Genomic DNA, 19,953 nt, shown 5'->3' with positions numbered 1-19,953 from the left:
CATCACAGACAATATTATTATTATTATTATTATTATTATTATTATGCAGAGTAGTGCATGTACTGTCCATGCTGTGCATGAGTTATCACCATACCTAGCTGGGTTAAGGGATGGTTAGGGCACAATCATCATCACTTGCATCGGTGGGGGTGGGACACACTAACTAGTAAGTGCAACATTATGATATGGTATAGAGTCATATAGTAAACCTGATAGCCCCATACTGAGCAATGTTATGGGATGTCAGAAATAACATCCCCACTGGTGGAGTCAAGCTGCAGTGACATGAGAATTGGAAGTAGCAATTGTGTTGTTTTGTGGTATCTGGGCCCAATAAGGTCCATGCCATGGAAGATGTAGATATACAGGACTGTACACATCCAACCTTATAGGGGTGTACTGAGAGTTTAATCCTGATAAGTACCTTTTTCAAACTTCTGGTCAACCATCATGACCAAGGTGACAGTTATGTGCCCACAGGTCACAAGGGAAGGGTAGAACTATGGAAACATGCACATGTAGCCTGATGAGGCATCCCAGCCACCCCCTAATTCTGATCCTGGTTATCAGCTGCAGTTATTTCTGGCAGGAGTTTCCCACCCCAATTACAAACTGTTGCCATCTCTCAACATATATCACTGGATCCCCATCTCCCTTGTGGCATATTCTTCTCAAGGTCTCTAATTACAAGTTTTGTACCCCCCCCAAAAAAAAAAAGCCATAGGTGGACAGTCCTTTGTCACGGCAGTGTCATTGATTCCTAGTTATAAATACAGCATGACATTTGACTAACTGATATCCAGCACAGTGTTTGTTGTTCTTGATGAGGCCTTTTAACACACTGGATTCCTTCTATAACTCTGCAGAATCTTTATTGTAATTCCTCTAGTCCCCAGCTGTGTGGTAAAGTTTTGGTGTAGTGCAAAATGATACCAGTGGTTTACATCTTGTTCACAAGAGCTAATTAGTGCAATGGCTATATTAATGAAGCTAATTAGAGCTAATGTTGTGAGGCTCTCCCACTGTCCAGTGCAATACCCAGACATGCTAGTGCATGGCATGCATATCAAAGTATCAAAGTGATCACAACCACAAAGCACTTGCACACTGGTTATGCATGCCGGCAAAGATAGATGGCAGTACTATAGCCATGTCTTGGAGCTGTGGTGTAGCACTACCAACATGTAGCATCACTACAATACAACATAAATCACAAGGTACTTGAGTCACAAATATGCATCCATGAGTACAAGACTACAAGTCTGTTCTTTGACTGGATGTCAGTGAATTTCCACGGCTGTTAAAGGCACTTGGGAATTCAGGGCTCCGTCATGGTATGCCAGGAATAACAGGACTCATAGGTAGAATAGGCAAGTCCTGCTTTTCCTGCACAGGACTTTGGGAAGAACATGCTGTGTAATTGTGATGGCCCACTGCAGAAGGTGAATGCATGGCAGGAGCTTGCTTAAATGATGATTGGCACCTTTGGAATCACCAGTTCAGGTGACAGTACCTGAATCAATACAGTAACCTGAAAACCTGAAATGGAGCAGCCTGTGTCATCAGTGGAAGGCAGAAAATCAGGAGAGGGAGACTGAAATGCACTGTAAGAATTATTTCTCAGTACCATTGTCTTCAACTATCTTAACTTTTGTACAGGTATACCTAAAATACTTTGTTTTCCAGTGACAGAGGACCAGAAGCTGAATATAGTTGGGTGTTGCAGAAGGTAGCACTGCTTCAAGTGATAGCAGGGAATGCATGATGTCAGTGCCAGTGCATTGTGTAGTTCTGTCTATGGTTGAAGTAAATGTGTATAATCAATTTTTGTTGTGTCATCCTTCTGCAGGTACAATTATGTAAGACAAGGAGGAAAAGCAGTGGTCACCTTGGACTGTGTTTACTGATGCCTCAGGTGTCGGGTCACTAATAGCAATGAAGTGTGGCTATCAGCAGGGGATGATGGGCCCCTTGTTAAAAATAACCTGGAAGGTTTATATTTGCTCTCTCTGTCTGCTCTTTAAGAAGAAGGCAAAGGCTCCTGTTCTAAAAGTGGACTGGAGGTGTTTCCCCTTGGTCTCTTTGCACTACTTGCAGAGGCTGGTGGCTGCTGAGGTGTGTTGGCAACTGGATACCTACCTCATCAATGTGGAATATCTTTTTTCATGAGCAGTAAAGTCATGCAGCTGGCAGAACCCACCTATCAGGCCATTAGGAGAGCAACTGGCCCATAGGATTGGCAACCCAGATTGATGATGCTTGATTATGTCACATTTTGGTTAAGTCAAGCATCCAGCCATCTCAAAACGCCACACTATCCCTACTATTATGTTTTTTCTCCCTTGTGTGTTACTCCAAATTCCCTGTTATTTGCTCATCTTTCTCCAGCACCACTTGCACTCCCTTGGTTTGTTTGTTTGTTTGGCCATTTACCATTCTTCCCATTGTTTGGGTATATACTCCTTTTCTATTTGGGTCTGAATTTTGTATTTGTCTATCTGCCCCTGCTATTAGCCATTGTCCTGCTGTCCCCACCTCAGCCATCCCACAGTATTTTCACCACCTATTCTTTTGTAAATTATACAAAAAGAGATATTTTCTTACAAACACTTACATTTCCTTTCCTTTCCCCCAGCTTTCATCCTTATATTTTCATGTGTGCTTACCTCTGCTTACTATTCTTCCATTTGCCACTTTGCTATCTGCCCAACTGTGTGATGAACAGGGTTGGCACTTTGCTGTGCCAGCCATATTGTTCTATATGTTGGCTCCAATGCTGTTTTCTCATGGTGGATAAGCATAAGATAAAATTACATGGTGCTACACTACCCACAAGTGTACATTGACTCAGCCTCATTAGCCTACCTTAGTTGTGATCACATGCCCAACAGTTGTGCTGCTCTAACCATAGAACAGCCTAGCATTTCTTATCCCTGTAACACCATCCCTCTCTTTAATTATGTTCCTTTGGTCAGACTGTTTATTATTAACTGCCTAATACATGTTGATTTGTATAATAATGTCATTGTGCAGCTCTTGTTTAAGAATCTCAGCCTACTTCTATGAATATTGTACAATGTGAAGTCAGATATAAGAGTTGCAAAGTAATGGCATATGACAAGAATGTTAAGAATATGACTGTATGAGAACTCTTATCAGAGAAACTGTGCATAAATGACAAGTCTGTTGTGTTTTAGCTTGATACAGGAGCAGAGAGTAATGTAATGCCTGAGACTACATTTACAACTCTGCCACTAAACTCCATATTAAATGTGTGTACTTGTGTACATTTATCTGTTACAGGACATAAACTGAAGCCACTGGGTGAAATTGACTTGAAATGCACTTATAAAAATAAAGCTTATAGTCTGGTGTAGCTCTGTAATCAGAAATAGAGGAAGCAAATATAAACTTGGTAGAGAAGCATGCATACCTATGGGTATGAGTAAAAGAATTCTAGCCATACAAATGGATTGTGGTCATAAAAATGCAAAATATAGCCACTATGGACAGAATGCAATAAGTAGTGCAAAAGCTGAGTTAAGGAAATAGTAGAGAGTATATATGCTAAGGGATAATTTTCATGTTCGCAAAAGCAGCTAGGACAGTCATTAAATTTGCAGTGGCAGTCAGAGCAGAGAATACCTGTGATTATAGTCATGGTCCTAAGTCATGATTTTCTGAAACTGTTGCAGAAAAATATGAAAACCATTGAACTGAGAGAAAATCAGGATTTAAGAACAAAAAAGATTGTTTTATTGGCATCACTGCAAATGGTGAAGCTCAATAATAATCTAGTAAATATTCTGATTTATTTGATTGTCTAGCTTACTCAAATTAAGAAGTCACCAGAAGCCATGCCAGTTATCTACCATGCAGACTATCTATAACTGTGAAGAAAACAAACAGAGGATTGTGGCAAAGATGGCTAACTGAGAGCAGCATCTGGTGAAAGCTCTGTGGCTGAATTTTTTTCTCTGACAGAAAATGTAATACAAAATACAGTCTGAAGATACTTGTTAGCTAATTTTATTCATTAATAGAGAAAAGATTTATAGTTTCAAGTTCTTTAAAAGCTGCAGTTTATCTGTGAGAATTTCAACTGTTAGGTTAAAAGAGAAGATACTTCAACATGAGTCACTCAAGAAATAGTACTCAGGATCCAGTCAATACTATCTAGTATGCAGGATGTATTACTTAAAATAGATAAACTGGATACAAAACTAGAAGGTTTGAAAGAAGAGACCAGAGGAGGATGGAACATTTTGAAATGTTTGTGAAATGACATGGGGCACAAATCAGCATTATGGAACAGACTTTGAATGATGATGAAGGCAGAATAACTGAATATGAGTCTCAGACTGAATTTATTTTAAAACAAAATACCTGGCTCATAGAAAAACTCAATGATTTAGTAGATAGACTGAGACAAAATAGCATTATAATTTATGGTATACCTGAAAGGTATAAGGGAGACAATATAATAAACTTCTTAAACACCTGGCTACATAACGAATTAAATCTACCTGAAACTTTCTATTTTAGAATTGAAAGAGTAGATAGATCCCTGACTGCACCTTCTAAGAAGGAAAATTCACCACACTCAGTTATAGTTAAGTTCATGTTAAGTTCATGTCTAGCTTAGAAAAAGACCAAATATTAAAAGAAGCATGGTCCAGCCCACCTATTAAAATATGTGAACACGTAATCAGATTCTCAATGACTATTCCAGTAAAGTAAGGAGTAAAAGACAATCCTGTTTACTACTGATCAAGGAGATTAAAAATAAATATATTAAAGGCACTTTGGTGTTTCTTGCAAAGATCAAATTATTCCTTTCTGAAGAAACAAAAATATTTAACATGCTGGAGGATGCATCCACTTTAGTTAACAGCAATAAAATCCTTAATAGTACTGAAGAAATTGAGTGGAACTGTATATCCCAGAAGAGACAGAGTGAGATGAATTCTTGGAAAACTGTTTCTAAAACAAAAAAGCTTAAAAATGAGTGATTCTTATTCTCTGATTGCCAGACTATTATTTTCTAAAACAATAGGTTATTTTAAAATGAGTCCTTGTCCTTTATCTGATCATAATACAATAAGTATTAATATAGTAATGGCTATAAGAAAATGTTAGATTATTTATTGAGTCTCAGTATATATGATGAAATTAAAACAGTTTAAGAGTTACCTTAAGGAACAAATAAGGGATATTTTATTTTTGAATAATAATGGTCAGGTTAGAAAAGTCATACATGGGACTCCTTAAAAATGCATGTTAAAGATATAATGGGAAGATGGACTAGCAATAAAATGAAAGATTGGGATAAAGGGTTGTTAGAAATATAAGATGAAATACACAGAAAAAGGTTTGAACAACAAACAGAAAAATTAGATTATACTGAAATCATTAAAAAAATAATGGCAAAATATTAAGCAGTTTTAACACATAAAGTGAGGATAGCTTTGGAAAATATAAAGTTGCATAGTTATGTGATGACTTCAAAAAATCTACAAAGATTAACTAACAGAAGTAAGATGCTAAGCGAAAATGCACAGAACAATAATATCCAAAATCCTTACGCTGATAAGCTTACTTCAGATATAGAGGAAATGCTTAATATTTTTAAAAAGTCACAAGGATCTTAATAAAGACAATCATTTAAAGAAAAATGTTACTAGTAAACTTAATGACCAACAAATATCTCAGATGAATATGCCTATTAATCTGATAAAAGTTAAAGAACCTTTAAAAAAAGGTAAAAATGGTAAAGCTCCAGTTTTAGATGGTTTAGCAATGGAATTATGTAGTCTTTTTCTGTTAAATATTTTAGAATTACTGAATAATGTTTTCAGGATAATTCAGCATGACAAAATAATTCCTCTCTCATGCAAATTTTCTGTAATCTGATCTATACTTAAACAAGAAAAGATAATAAGTTAGTCTCCTCATATAAACCTATTTCATTATTAAATGTAGACTATAAAATATTTACTTTTATTTTCACCATAAGATACAAGATATAGCAGATAAATTAATTACTAAATATCAAACAGGATTTTTAGTCAATAGATTAATGTACAAGCATATAAAAAAGAGTAGCAACTATGTTATATTTAGCAGAAGGAATGAACAAGAGATTTGCCCTAATTAGCTTAGATATCGAGCAAGGTTTTAATTCTGTAGATTGCAACTACTTGTTTAAAATTTTGAAACTTATGCATCTCCAGAAAAGTTTATTGGAATATTTAAAAAAATGTATAGAGACTTCAAAGCATATGTTAAAAATGGATCTTACATTTCTTAAGGATTCACTTTATCATTAAGAAATGAAATGAATCTGTGGATAAAATGAAAGAAAAGGAGCAAAACATTATTCCCCTATTATGTGAATATATGGATGCTGTTATTGAAGATAGATTGACATACAAAGGAAGCTTGTCCAAGTTATACAAGTTAATTATAAATAATAATTTTGATGTAGAATGATTGAAATTTGTAGACGGTGGTGGATTGAGTGACTCACTAGATGGTAAAAATAAAGCTTTGTTTCCTAAATTTTGAAACATATGCATTTCCAGAAGAGTTTATTGGAATATTTAAAAAATGCATAGAGAATTCAAAGCATATGTTAAAATTGGATATTACATTTCTTGAGGATTCACTTTCAATAGCTGCAGAAGACAAGAGTATTCCTTGTCCTCTTTACTATTTGCATTAGTTATCAAACCCTTAGCTAATAGTATAAAAAGCAATGGAAAAACTGATGGATTCTCAATCTAAAATACAGCTTTTTGCAGATGATATTTTAGTAACTGTAGGAGATTTAAATTATTTGATCAAAGAAATAGATGAGGAGATAGAAATGTTTTAAGAAGTATCATGGCTGAAATTTAATAGCAATAAAACTGAAACTTTAGTATTACATCAATTACTAGACAGTAAGTTTAAGGAGAAATATAAATATAACTGGGAAGGAAAAGAGCTAAAATATTTGGGAATACAAATCTATCCAGATGGGAGATGCGAGTAAGATCATTAATAATAATGTTGAAAAAGTAATTATAGAAGTGTTATTTCTTATTAAAAACTGGAATAGTTGCATATTTTTTTCTTTTGAGGATAGGTTGGTGCTTATTAAAACAATTATATTACTCAAGATTATACAATATATATATATATATATATATATATATATATATATATATATATATATATATATATATATATATATAATATAAACTTCAATAGCTGTAATACCTGACCAAAAAAAAAACTTTTAAGGAAAATGAAAAAAAAAAAAACATTAACTTCATTCTTATGGTATCCTAAAAAGCCAAGAATTGCTTATAGAAATCATATAAGAATATGGGAGTGTTGTGGTATTAGCTTCCCAGATGTACAATTCTATGCTGTTCCTGCTAATTTTAACTATATTATACTTTGGATAGACTCAACTTACACTAGTCAATGGAAAACCACCAAAGAACAGATTATAAAATTATTTTATGCTTAGTTTCTCAAGATGGCTGCCATCCTATAAGCAGTGTTAGACCATAGCTCAGCTTCATACAATAAAATATCAACCTTATTTTATGGGAGAGAAGTAAATTCTACAACCAATAACCTTTTCTTGGATCTAAGGAACTTAATTGAAACTGAATACTAACTCTTGAACTTGAAAGTGAAATAAATAATTGGTGGATTGCTATTGATCTTTCCTTACCTTACATGTGTCTGCTGCCCATGAGGTCTGGGATACTCCGGCATACACTTACCTAAAAAAAAAAAAAAAAAGGAGAAGAAAAACTCAGCTATGTCACAGGAATCTGAATCTATGGAGGCTCAAAATACAAAAGCAAAATACTCCTCAATCTCATCTCCAGAGAAAGAAATGATATCTAAAAGGGCAAGGACTGCCAAGCAACAGGAATCTATAAAACCACTTCCCAAAGTGAAATCTGACCCTACCAGCATGGACGATTTAAAATTGGCACTGCAGCCTATCCAAACAGCAATACAAAGTTTTTCCACTCAACTAAAAACCTTTAGAGAATCTATAGACAGAATTCTTACAAAAATTGACAAAACTGAAGCAAAGGTCTTTGACAATGAGATCAAAATAGACCAGTTACTAAAAGAACAAAAAACTAATGCTACAACTATTCTGGATATGCAGCAGAAACTCCTGGATTTTGAGGCAAGATACAGGCGCAATAATATTATTCAAAGAGGCATTCCAGAACGCATAGATCAAATCACTTTACTTGAAACCATATCTACAATATTTGTTTTATTTCTTGAGAATGCGCCCTTGACAGACCAGATAATAATTGAACGAGCTCATAGACCCCTGAGACCACCCTATGACAAAACAAATCCGAGAATTGTCTATGCAAAAATCCTTAACTTTCAACATGTAAACAGACTATTACTTACAGCTAGAAATAAAAAATATATCCTATGGAATGGATCCAAAATATCTCTTTCATCGGATCTTCCTACACCGATAAAAATGGAAAGACAAAAGCTTGCACCCTTTTGCGCATATCTAATTAAAAAACAAATAAAATTTCAAATGAAATATCCAAACACTTTGATATTTCATCACCAGAGCTCCAAATTATCCACAAAAAACAGCAAGGAAGCTGCTTTGGTGTTCCTTCAAGCGTTCAACGAATGTCCGGAGGCTATACAACAAAACCGCTAACTTACCTTAAGTCTTGGGCGATGTTCTCTCATTCGGATTCTATATGAAGAGTTTGCCTAGCTCCTGTGTTGTTTTTCTGCAATCTAGAATTGGAATCCTGCCTTGACCTTGGTTGACTGCTCTGCAGGCCTTCTAGCCTCATGGCCCCTGGTGGTCCAGTCACTAAAACTTTCATTTTCCACCATGATGTTCTGCAGCCTGATTACACTTGACCCCTGCTTTCCCAGGAGTCCTAGAGGCTCTTAAAGCTGCAGGCTATGTCAGAATAAGATTTGGCTACTCCCGGTGCAAAGCTACTCCGTTTTTTGCTTTATCACCTAAAAATAAACCATGCCTTATTGTAACTTGGGTTTTTGCCTACTAAAACTGCTCCATTCACCAGCGATGCCAAAATGGAATATGTAGGCAGTACATAAGGCAAATGCAGCCTTAATTAATTTCTTCAATATTTATTGAGGCTCAAATCAGATGCTCATATCTGATTCATGTTTCCACGCATGTTTTTTTAAATAATGTGCCCAAAGCCAGGTAGAACTAATATGGCATAGGGCACTTGATCTGAATGCCGACATCCTGATACAGTAGCACATTTAAAAAGATACAAGCACCGATTTTCTCTGCAAATATCTGACTCTAAATGACCCAATATAAATAGAAAGGGTTCCTGGACACAAGATAGATATATCTGCGCTCCAAATGTAGAACTGATAACATGTGATATGAGTGAATACTAGGTCTGAAAGCGGTGGGAGCTTTTACATCTATTGGAAAGCAGGCTGTGGGCACCTTCTCAATGGTGTACATTATATGGATTTTCTGTTAGTATTATATTAGCAGTCTAAGCCTGATGCTTTGTGGCTACATGCTGTATGATGCCAAGTACTTTTGCTAACCTATTTGTTTTGATGTACAGGAAGCCAATATATAAGAGGGCAGGAATAATTTATTGATTCTGTACAATGGATAACTATTTTACATCCAAGAAATGTAAGCTAGGACTCCAGGATGGATTTTTCTTTACTACAGGAATGACTTCAATATAAGCAGCTCTGAGATGTCTCGATCTCCTGAATAGGGCATTGTTTACTATATCTGGAGTCCTCCGAGTATCACCATAACTCTAGTTGCTCTGTTATGATCCTTTACCCTTGGGGCCTAAGAGCCTCATCACTACATCTTCTGTGTAAATAGTAATACACCTACTCACAAGAATGTACCTGAATTATATCCTTGATTAACCTTGATAATCAATAATAATAGATGGGTTTGTTCTCTTTTTTTTTCTTCTCCTTTCAGTAAGGACTTTGATGTCAGCTGTAAAAGAAAAGGTGTATACAAATAATGTAACACTAACTTACTTTCCAAATAATGGTGTTAAATATCACGGATAGATATAGCTGACCCTTAGATACACAAATGAATAGATAAACTGGATACAAAACTAGAAGGTTTGAAAGAAGAGACCAGGAGGAGGATGGAACATTTTGAAATGTTTGTGAAATGACATGGGGCACAAATCAGCATTATGGAACAGACTTTGAATGATGATGAAGGCAGAATGACTGAATATGAGTCTCGGACTGAATTTCTTTTAAAACAAAATACCTGGCTCATAGAAAAACTCAATGATTTAGTAGATAGACTGAGACAAAATAGCATTATAATTTATGGTATACCTGAAAGGTATAAGGGAGACAATATAATAAACTTCTTAAACACCTGGCTACATAAAGAAATAAATCTACCTGAAACTTTCTATTTTAGAATTGAAAGAGTAGATAGATCCCTGACCGCACCTTTTAAGAAGGAAAGCTCACCACACTCAGTTATAGTTAAGTTCATGTTAAGTTCATGTCTAGCTTAGAAAAAGACCAAATATTAAAAGAAGCACGGTCCAGCCCACCTATTAAAATATGTGAACACGTAATCAGATTCTCAATGACTATTCCAGTAAAGTAAGGAGTAAAAGACAATCCTGTTTACTACTGATCAAGGAGATTAAAAATAAATATATTAAAGGCACTTTGGTGTTTCTTGCAAAGATCAAATTATTCCTTTCTGAAGAAACAAAAATATTTAACATGCTGGAGGATGCATCCACTTTAGTTAACAGCAATAAAATCCTTAATAGTACTGAAGAAATTGAGTGGAACTGTATATCCCAGAAGAGCCAGAGTGAGATGAATTCTTGGAAAACTGTTTCTAAAACAAAAAAGCTTAAAAATGAGTGATTCTTATTCTCTGATTGCCAGACTATTATTTTCTAAAACAATAGGCTTACCTTTTAAATAAAAGGTTTGTACTGGACTTTAAGTCTCAAAACATGAAGAACGTAATATATTTTATTTAACTAAACCTACAAGTCTGTTTCTAAATATTAAACAAATAGATCCTGTAAGAGGATGTCATTATATTATAAACAATAGAAGTGGTAACTTTAAAGTTATATAAGTTAAGAATTGTATTTTATTTGTTCAACATTCTATAGTATGTGCATTGTTGGGTTAACTGAATGTCAGATCTAAGTAATATATTAATTAGAAGTGTTAAAGTGCTAGTGGTTTTGTTTTCTTTGTTCCTATGTAATGCATTTATTTCATAGGTCATTTATGAAATAGTCATTTAGAAAGAAAGTTTTAGAACAAATGAATGTTCCATTTCTTTAGAATGCTGTTTTTTCCTGCTTTCTGTCCTGAAGAAAATGTAGGTCAAAGTCCATCACTGATGTCTGAGAAAGAAGACAAATAGCTTTCTGTTTTTTTCTTTCTTTTCCCAAGTACATATGCAAGAAATCTACTCAAAATAACAGCTCTTTTCTTTTCTTAGAAGTAAAGAATTGGTAAGACAAAAGCTATAAAAGCTATACTAATGCTTGCAATTTACAAGTTAATAGCTTATGCTGCAGTGCTATTAACTTTAACAATACATATTAACTGTACATATTAATTGAAAGGCGTAAAGTTAGACATTTGTTACTGATTACAGCAGCATTAAATAACTAAGAAGAATGCGAAACATACAGAGGAAATTAGCAGCTGCTGTTTGCTGTGAGTTGTCATTTTCACATGCTGTAGCCAGATTCTGATGTCAGCATGTAAAGCTTAGACCAGAACAGCAGTTCACAATGGGTAAACACATGTATTCAAATTAAATAAGCAGGATATATATAGTCAAGATTGCTTAATCTTAATTAATTAATACTGGTAAACCTGCATATACACAAGAAATGCAATATATACTATGTAAAAGTAATAAAAAATATCAGTAAATTAAGAAATATGTACACATGCTATAATATCTAACAGAGAACTGATGATTAAATAGCTCTTTGATGTGACAGTTTAGAAATACAAGATATATAGAATAAGAAAGAATGCTAGTCAGATAAGACAGAAACATATATTTAAATAAACTGTTACATATACCTGCATATGGCAGAAATGTGAATGCATATGATCACATATCATTTACATAGAAAACCATATAAAATATTAAAAAATAAAAGCTGAAATTTGAAGTTTGGTCACGTGAATGTTGAAGCTTTTTACATGTTGTATGTTATCAAATTCACTAAAACTACCTGAAATAACTAATTTCATAAGTCAAAGCTGAAACCTTATGTTTTATTGCTGAATTACTAAATCCATTTTGATAGTAAATAAAATAGATTTTTCAATATATATAAATCTGAGAAAGGAGAATGGTATTTGAATTGAATACTTTGTAACTTTTCAATACAATATAGACTGCATTTTTTACTCCTTAGACATAGTAAAACATTCTCTTTGACCTCAGTAATGCACACATTTTTATGAAGTAGTTCAATAAGCTAACAGATGATGTGTTAAGAGTGCAACATAAATTTGAAATAGACACTTGTACTTTAAAAAGCAATTCTGAGCTTTTTGTTAGAGTTATAAAATCTGTGTGTGCCTTTTGATATATATATATATATATATATATATATATATATATATATATATATCTATCTATATATATATATATATATATCGCTATCTATATCTATCTATATATATATATATATATATATATATATATATATATATATATATATACATATATATGGGTCCACTTTGTAATTTCGAAATACTGAAATCGCGAATTTCAGGATTCCGAAACCACAAAGCCGAATACTCACATTTCCGAAACCGGCAGAAGCGTGAAATTCAAAATACCGAAGCACGGATATTTCTGCTGCTGTGGTACACAATGTGGATGTTTGGGCTTAATTTTGGTAAGTATGTGTGTGTAAGTAGGTTGGTTAGGGGTTTAATGTGTGTAAGTGTGTGTTGTGACTGCTATGTGTGTGTTTGAGAGACTGTAAGATGTGTGTGTGTGTGTGTGTGTGTGTGTGTGTGTGTGTGTGTGTGTGTGTGTGTGTGTGAGAGTTTTGTTTGTATTACTGTTTGTGCGATCTTGGAGTTAGAATATATAAGTAGGGGGTTGTGGGGGGTGCATCCCCCACATGGGGGGTGCAGGGTGCCCTGCTTATATGTAGTTTAGATTAGGTTTGATTGTGGGGGGAGTTTTGTGTACGTTTATGTGTATACTGTATGTGTAGCATGGGTAAGGGATTTTGAATTTCGCTGTTGTGTGTTTTCGAGTTTGTGAGTTGTGGTCGGGTTTTCGGCTTTGAGATTTTGGAATACTGAAATTCGAGATTTCAGTATTTTAAAATTACAAAGTGGACCTATATATATATCTATATCTATCTATATATATATATATATATATATATATATATATATATATATATATACATATATATGGTTACCTGTCAAAACATCTACTCTTCATACCATCTAAACTCAAAACGTCAAGACCATAACATCTAAACTTCAAAACATCTAAAATTCATGACATCGGATCTCAAAACATTGAAAACTACAAATCAACTCTAAATAACATCCCACACACTGCTTATTATGTTTCTGCAGGGGGGCAAGCCCCCCTGCACCCCCCCATAAATTAAATATACCAGCTCCAAGATCGCACTACAGTGGGGGAAAAAGTTAATTTCCTAACCCCACTATAGTGTGATCATAGTAGTGGACAGTGTGTGGGATGTTATTTATACTTGCTTTGTAGTTTTCAATGTTTTGAGATTCGATGTTATGAGTTTTAGATGTTTTGCAGTTTAGATGTTATGGTCTTGATGTTCTGAGTTTAGATGTTATGAAGAGTAGATGTTTTGATAGGTAACTATATATATATATATATATATATATATATATATATATATATATATATATATATATATACATATATGGATCTACTTCATAACATTGAAATTTCATAACGTTGAATTTCATAACATTGAGACGAAAACATCTAAATCCCAAAACATTGAAAACTCAGAACATTGAAAGTGTGCTTCATAACATTGAAAACTACAATGCATATGAAAATAACATCCTCTCCACCTATAATAACATCTAATAAACACACTTTCTACTATGTTTCTGCAGGGGGGTAAGCCCCCCTGCACCCCCCCCACCCCCCATAAATTAAATATACCAACTCCAAGATCGCACTACAGTGGAAAAAATGTAATTTCCTAACCTCGCTGTATCACAGTCACCATACACTGAAGTTAGGAAATTAATTTTTTTTCCACTATAGTGAGATCTTGAAGTTGGTATATTTAATTTAGGGGGGGTGCCACATGGCAGGTGCTGGGGGGGGTGCTTGCACCGCTGCAGAAATGTAGTAGAAAGTGTGTTTGTTAGGTGTTTTAGGTGGAGGGTATCTTAATTACTTGTGCAATGTAGTTTTCAATGTTATGAAGCACGCTTTCAGTGTTGAGTTTTCAATGTTTTGGGTTTTCAGTGTTTTGAATTTTCAATGTTATGAAATTCAATGTTATGAAATTTCAGTGTTATGAAGTAGACTCATATACATACACACACACACACACACACACACACACATATATATATATATATATATATATATATATTTATATATATATATATATATATATATATATATATATGAACATTGATTCCTCTTTTGTTTTATAATTTAGAATGATAAGATTACATGTGACTTGTAAGTTTACAGATGTCTTTATCTCTTCAGTTCCCCCTCTGCCCTCTGTTATACCCATTTATTTACAGGTCTAGTTATGATAATGTTGAATGAGTGAACAATTTATGAATAATAAATGGGTAATTTATGCTACTATTATATAAATAGGTATATAGTATACTATTGTTGGATTATTTAATATCTATGATTAATAAAAGATTATTATTAAACTTGTATGTAATAATGCAGGAAATAGATTTAAATGGCAAAATATATAACTAAATTAATTTGTAAGTCACAGTAGCATTTGGCTATTTTTTTATGAATTTTTAGATGTTGCACGATACAGCGATAGTACAGTAGTAAAGATCAAGACTAGAAATGTTGTTATCCATGGTGGGTTATATTTTCTCAGCATTATATTTAGACTTGTCTTTGTTTTTGTTATTTTTGAATTTTAATAGTTTATTTTGTAGAAAGGAAGAATTAAAAAAATCTGGAATGTTAAGATTTTGTAACAGGAATGCTTTAGAGTCTTATATAAAATTAAATTAATATGGTGGATAATGTGTCATATTTTTTTTTAAAAGAAATCTTTCAAAATATACAGTATGGATATTTTTAATCTATTATCTATTAAGGTAAATGGACTAAATAATGGCAACAAAAGGAAACCATTAACACGATATCTAAAATTAAATAGAGCAGACATTATATTCTTGCAAGAGACTCACTTGATAGATAAAGATATACAATATTTAAATAACTTAAGTTATGAAATGTTATCTGCTTCTTTTAACAAAAAGAGGTGAGGTGTAATATCAAAGGTCATGGACTACATTAATGATCATAAAGGAATGTATACATTTGTAATAATTAAATCTAATGGAAGACTTTATACATTTGTGAACTTTTACTGGATCCCTGGAACAGGTGCAAGAGTGGATACAGATCACTTAAACCTAACTACAAGGTCACTGGAAGGATAATTTAATTTAAGCAGGGAAATTTAACTGCATACCTAGTATAAAAGATACAAGTGAACAGAAGACAGCTAAAAATACTGGCATCATCTTAAACACTAAATAGATGGATTAGTAATAATAATTTGTGTGATTTACTATTAAAAGCAGAAGATAAGTCAGTGTTCTTCACTCATTATTCTTATGTACATTGGAAGCAAACTAGAATCAACAGGATTTAGGCCTCTATAGGTTTACTTAATAAAGTAAATTATTTTAAAACAAGTCCTTGTCCTTTATCTGATCATAATATAATAAGTATTAATATAGTAATGGCTATAAGAAAATGTTAGATTATTTATTGAGTCTCAGTATATAAGATGAAATTAAAACAGTTTAAGAGTTACCTTAAGGAACAAATAAGGGATACTTTATTTTTGAATAATAATGGTCAGGTTAGAAAAGTCATACATGGGACTCCTTAAATATGCATATTAAAGATATAATGGGAAGATGGACTAGCAATAAAATGAAAGATTGGGATAAAGGGTTGTTAGAAATATAAGATGAAATACACAGAAAAAGGTTTGAACAACAAACAGAAACATTAGATTATACTGAAATCATTAAAAAAATAATGGCAAAATATTAAGCAGTTTTAACATATAAAGTGAGGATAGCTTTGGAAAATATAAAGTTGCATAGCTGTGTGATGACTTCAAAAAATCTACAAAGATTAAGTAACAGAAGTAAGATGCTAAGCGAAAATGCACAGAACAATAATATCCAAAATCCTTACACTGATAAGATTACTTCAGATACAGAGGAAATGCTTAATATTTTTAAAAAGTCAGAAGGATCTTAATAAAGACAATCATTTAAAGAAAAATGTTACTAATAAACCTAATGACCAACAAATATCTCAGATGAATATGCCTATTACTCTGATAAAAGTTAAAGAACCTTTAAAAAAAGGTAAAAATGGTAAAACTCCGGTTTTAGATGGTTTAACGATGGAATTATGTAGTCTTTTTCTGTTAAATATTTTAGAATTACTGAATAATGTTTTCAGGATAATTCAGCATGACAAAATAATTCCTCTCTCATGCAAATTTTCTGTAATCTGACCTATACTTAAACAAGAAAAGATAATAAGTTAGTCTCCTCATATAAACATATTTCATTATTAAATGTAGACTATAAAATATTTACTTTTATTTTCACCACAAGATACAAGATATAGCAGATAAATTAATTACTAAAGATCAAACAGGATTTATAGTCAATAGATTAATGTACAGGCATATAAAAAAGGGTAGTAACTATGTTATATTTAGCAGAAGGAATGAACAAGAGATTTGCCCTAATTAGCTTAGATATCGAGCAAGGTTTTAATTCTGTAGATTGGAACTACTTGTTTAAAATTTTAAAACATATGCATCTCCAGAAAAGTTTATTGGAATATTTAAAAAAATGTATAGAGAATTCAAAGCATATGTTAAAATTGGATCTTACATTTCTTGAGGATTCACTTTAAATAGCTGCAGAAGACAAGAGTATTCCTTGTCCTCTTTACTATTTGCATTAATTATCAAACCCTTAGCTAATAGTATAAAAAGCAATGGAAAAACTGATGGATTTTCAATCTAAAATACAGCATTTTGCAGATGACATTTTAGTAACTGTAGGAGATTTAAATTATTTGATCAAAGAAATAGATGAGGAGATAGAAATGTTTTAAGAAGTATCATGGCTGAAATTTAATAGCAATAAAACTGAAACTTTAGTATTAAATCAATTACTAGACAGTAAGTTTAAGGAGAAATATAAATATAACTGGGAAGGAAAAGAGCTAAAATATTTGGGAATAAAAATCTATCCAGATGGGAGATGTGAGTAAGATCATTAATAATAATGTTGAAAAAGTAATTGAAGAAGTGTTACTTCTTATTAAAAACTGGAATAGTTGCATATTTTTTTCTTTTGATGATAGGTTAGTGCTTATTAAAACAATTATATTACTCAAGATTATACAATATATATATATATATATATATATATATATATATATATATATATATATATATAAACTTCAATAGCTGTAATACCTGACAAAAAAAAAAAACATCAACTTCATTCTTATGGTATCCTAAAAAGCCAAGAATTGCTTATAGAAATCATATAAGAATATGGGAGTGTTGTGGTATTAGCTTCCCAGATGTACAATTTTATGCTGTTCCTGCTAATTTTAACTATATTATACTTTGGATAGACTCAACTTACACTAGTCAGTGGAACACCACCAAGGAACAGATTATAAAATTATTTTATGCTCAGTTTCTCAAGATGACTGCCATCCTATAAGCAGTGTTAGACCATAGCTCAGCTTCATACAATAAAATATCAACCTTATTTTATGGGAGAGAAGTAAATTCTACAACCAATAACCTTTTCTTGGATCTAAGGAACTTAATTGAAACTGAACACTAATTCTTGAACTTGAAAGTGAAATAAATAATTGGTGGATTGCTGTTGATCTTTCCTTACCTTATTTGTGTCTGCTGCCCATGAGGTCTGGGATACTCCGGCCTACACTTACCAAAAAAAAAGGAGAAGAAAAACTCAGCTATGTCACAGGAATCTGAATCTATGGAGGCTCAAAATACAAAAGTGAAATACTCCTCAATCTCATCTCCAGAGAAAGAAATAATATCTAAAAGGGCAAGGACTGCCAAGCAACAGGAATCTATAAAACCACTTCCCAAAGTGAAATCTGACCCTACCAGCATGGACGATTTAAAATTGGCACTGCAGCCTATCCAAACAGCAATACAAAGTTTTTCCACTCAACTAAAAACCTTTAGAGAATCTATAGACAGAATTCTTACAAAAATTGACAAAACTGAAGCAAAGGTCTTTGACAATGAGATCAAAATAGACCAGTTATTAAAAGAACAAAAAACTAATGCTACAACTATTCTGGATATGCAGCAGAAACTCCTGGATCTTGAGGCAAGATCCAGGTGCAATAATATTATTCTAAGAGGCATCCCAGAACACATAGATCAAACCACTTTACTTGAAGCCATATCTACAATATTTGCTTTATTTCTTGAGAATGCGCCCTTGACAGACCAGATAATAATTGAACGAGCTCATAGACCCCTGAGACCACCCTATGACAAAACAAATCCGAGAATTGTCTATGCAAAAATCCTTAACTTTCAACATGTAAACAGACTATTACTTACAGCTAGAAATAAAAAATATATCCTATGGAATGGATCCAAAATATCTCTTTTATCGGATCTTCCTACACTGATAAAAATGGAAAGACAAAAGCTTGCACCCTTTTGCGCATATCTAATTAAAAAACAAATAAAATTTCAAATGAAATATCCAAACACTTTGATATTTCATCACCAGAGCTCCAAATTATCCACAAAAAACAGCAAGGAAGCTGCTTCGGTGTTCCTTCAAGCGTTCAACGAATGTCCGGAGGCTATACAACAAAACCGCTAACTTATCTTAAGTCTGGGGAGATGTTCTCTCATTCGGATTCCATATGAAGAGTTTGCCTAGCTCCTGTGTTGTTTTTCTGCAATCTAGAATTGGAATCCTGCATTGACCTTGGTTGACTGCTCTTCAGGCCTTCTAGCCTCGTGGCCCCTGGTGGTCCAGTCACTAAAACTTTCATTTTCCACCATGATGTTCTGCAGCCTGATTACACTTGACCCCTGCTTTCCCAGGAGTCCTAGGGGCTCTTAAAGCTGCATGTCAGAATAAGATTTGGCTACTCCCGGTGCAAAGCTACTCCGTTTTTTGCTTTATCACCTAAAAATAAACCATGCCTTATTGTAACTTGGGTTTTTGCCTACTAAAACTGCTCCATTCACCAGCGATGGCAAAATGGAAAATGTAGGCGGTACATAAGGCAAATGCAGCCTTAATTAATTTCTTCAGCATTTTTTGAGGCTCAGATCAGATGCTCATATCCGATTCATGTTTCCATGCATGTTTTCTTAAATAATGTACCCAAAGCCAGGTAGAACTAATATGGCATAGGGCACTTGATCTGAATGCCGACATCCTGATACAGTAGCACATTTAAAAAGATACAAGCACCGATTTTCTCTGCAAATATCTGACTCTAAATGACCCAATATAAATAGAAAGGGTTCCTGGACACTTAAGATAGATATATCTGTGCTCGAAATGTAGAACTGA

Source organism: Protopterus annectens, chromosome 7.part0 (genome assembly GCF_019279795.1).
Source record: "Protopterus annectens isolate FY-2018-M chromosome 7.part0, PAN1.0, whole genome shotgun sequence".
Classification (NCBI taxonomy): domain Eukaryota; kingdom Metazoa; phylum Chordata; order Ceratodontiformes; family Protopteridae; genus Protopterus; species Protopterus annectens.
Note: the sequence above shows the minus strand (reverse complement) of the source record.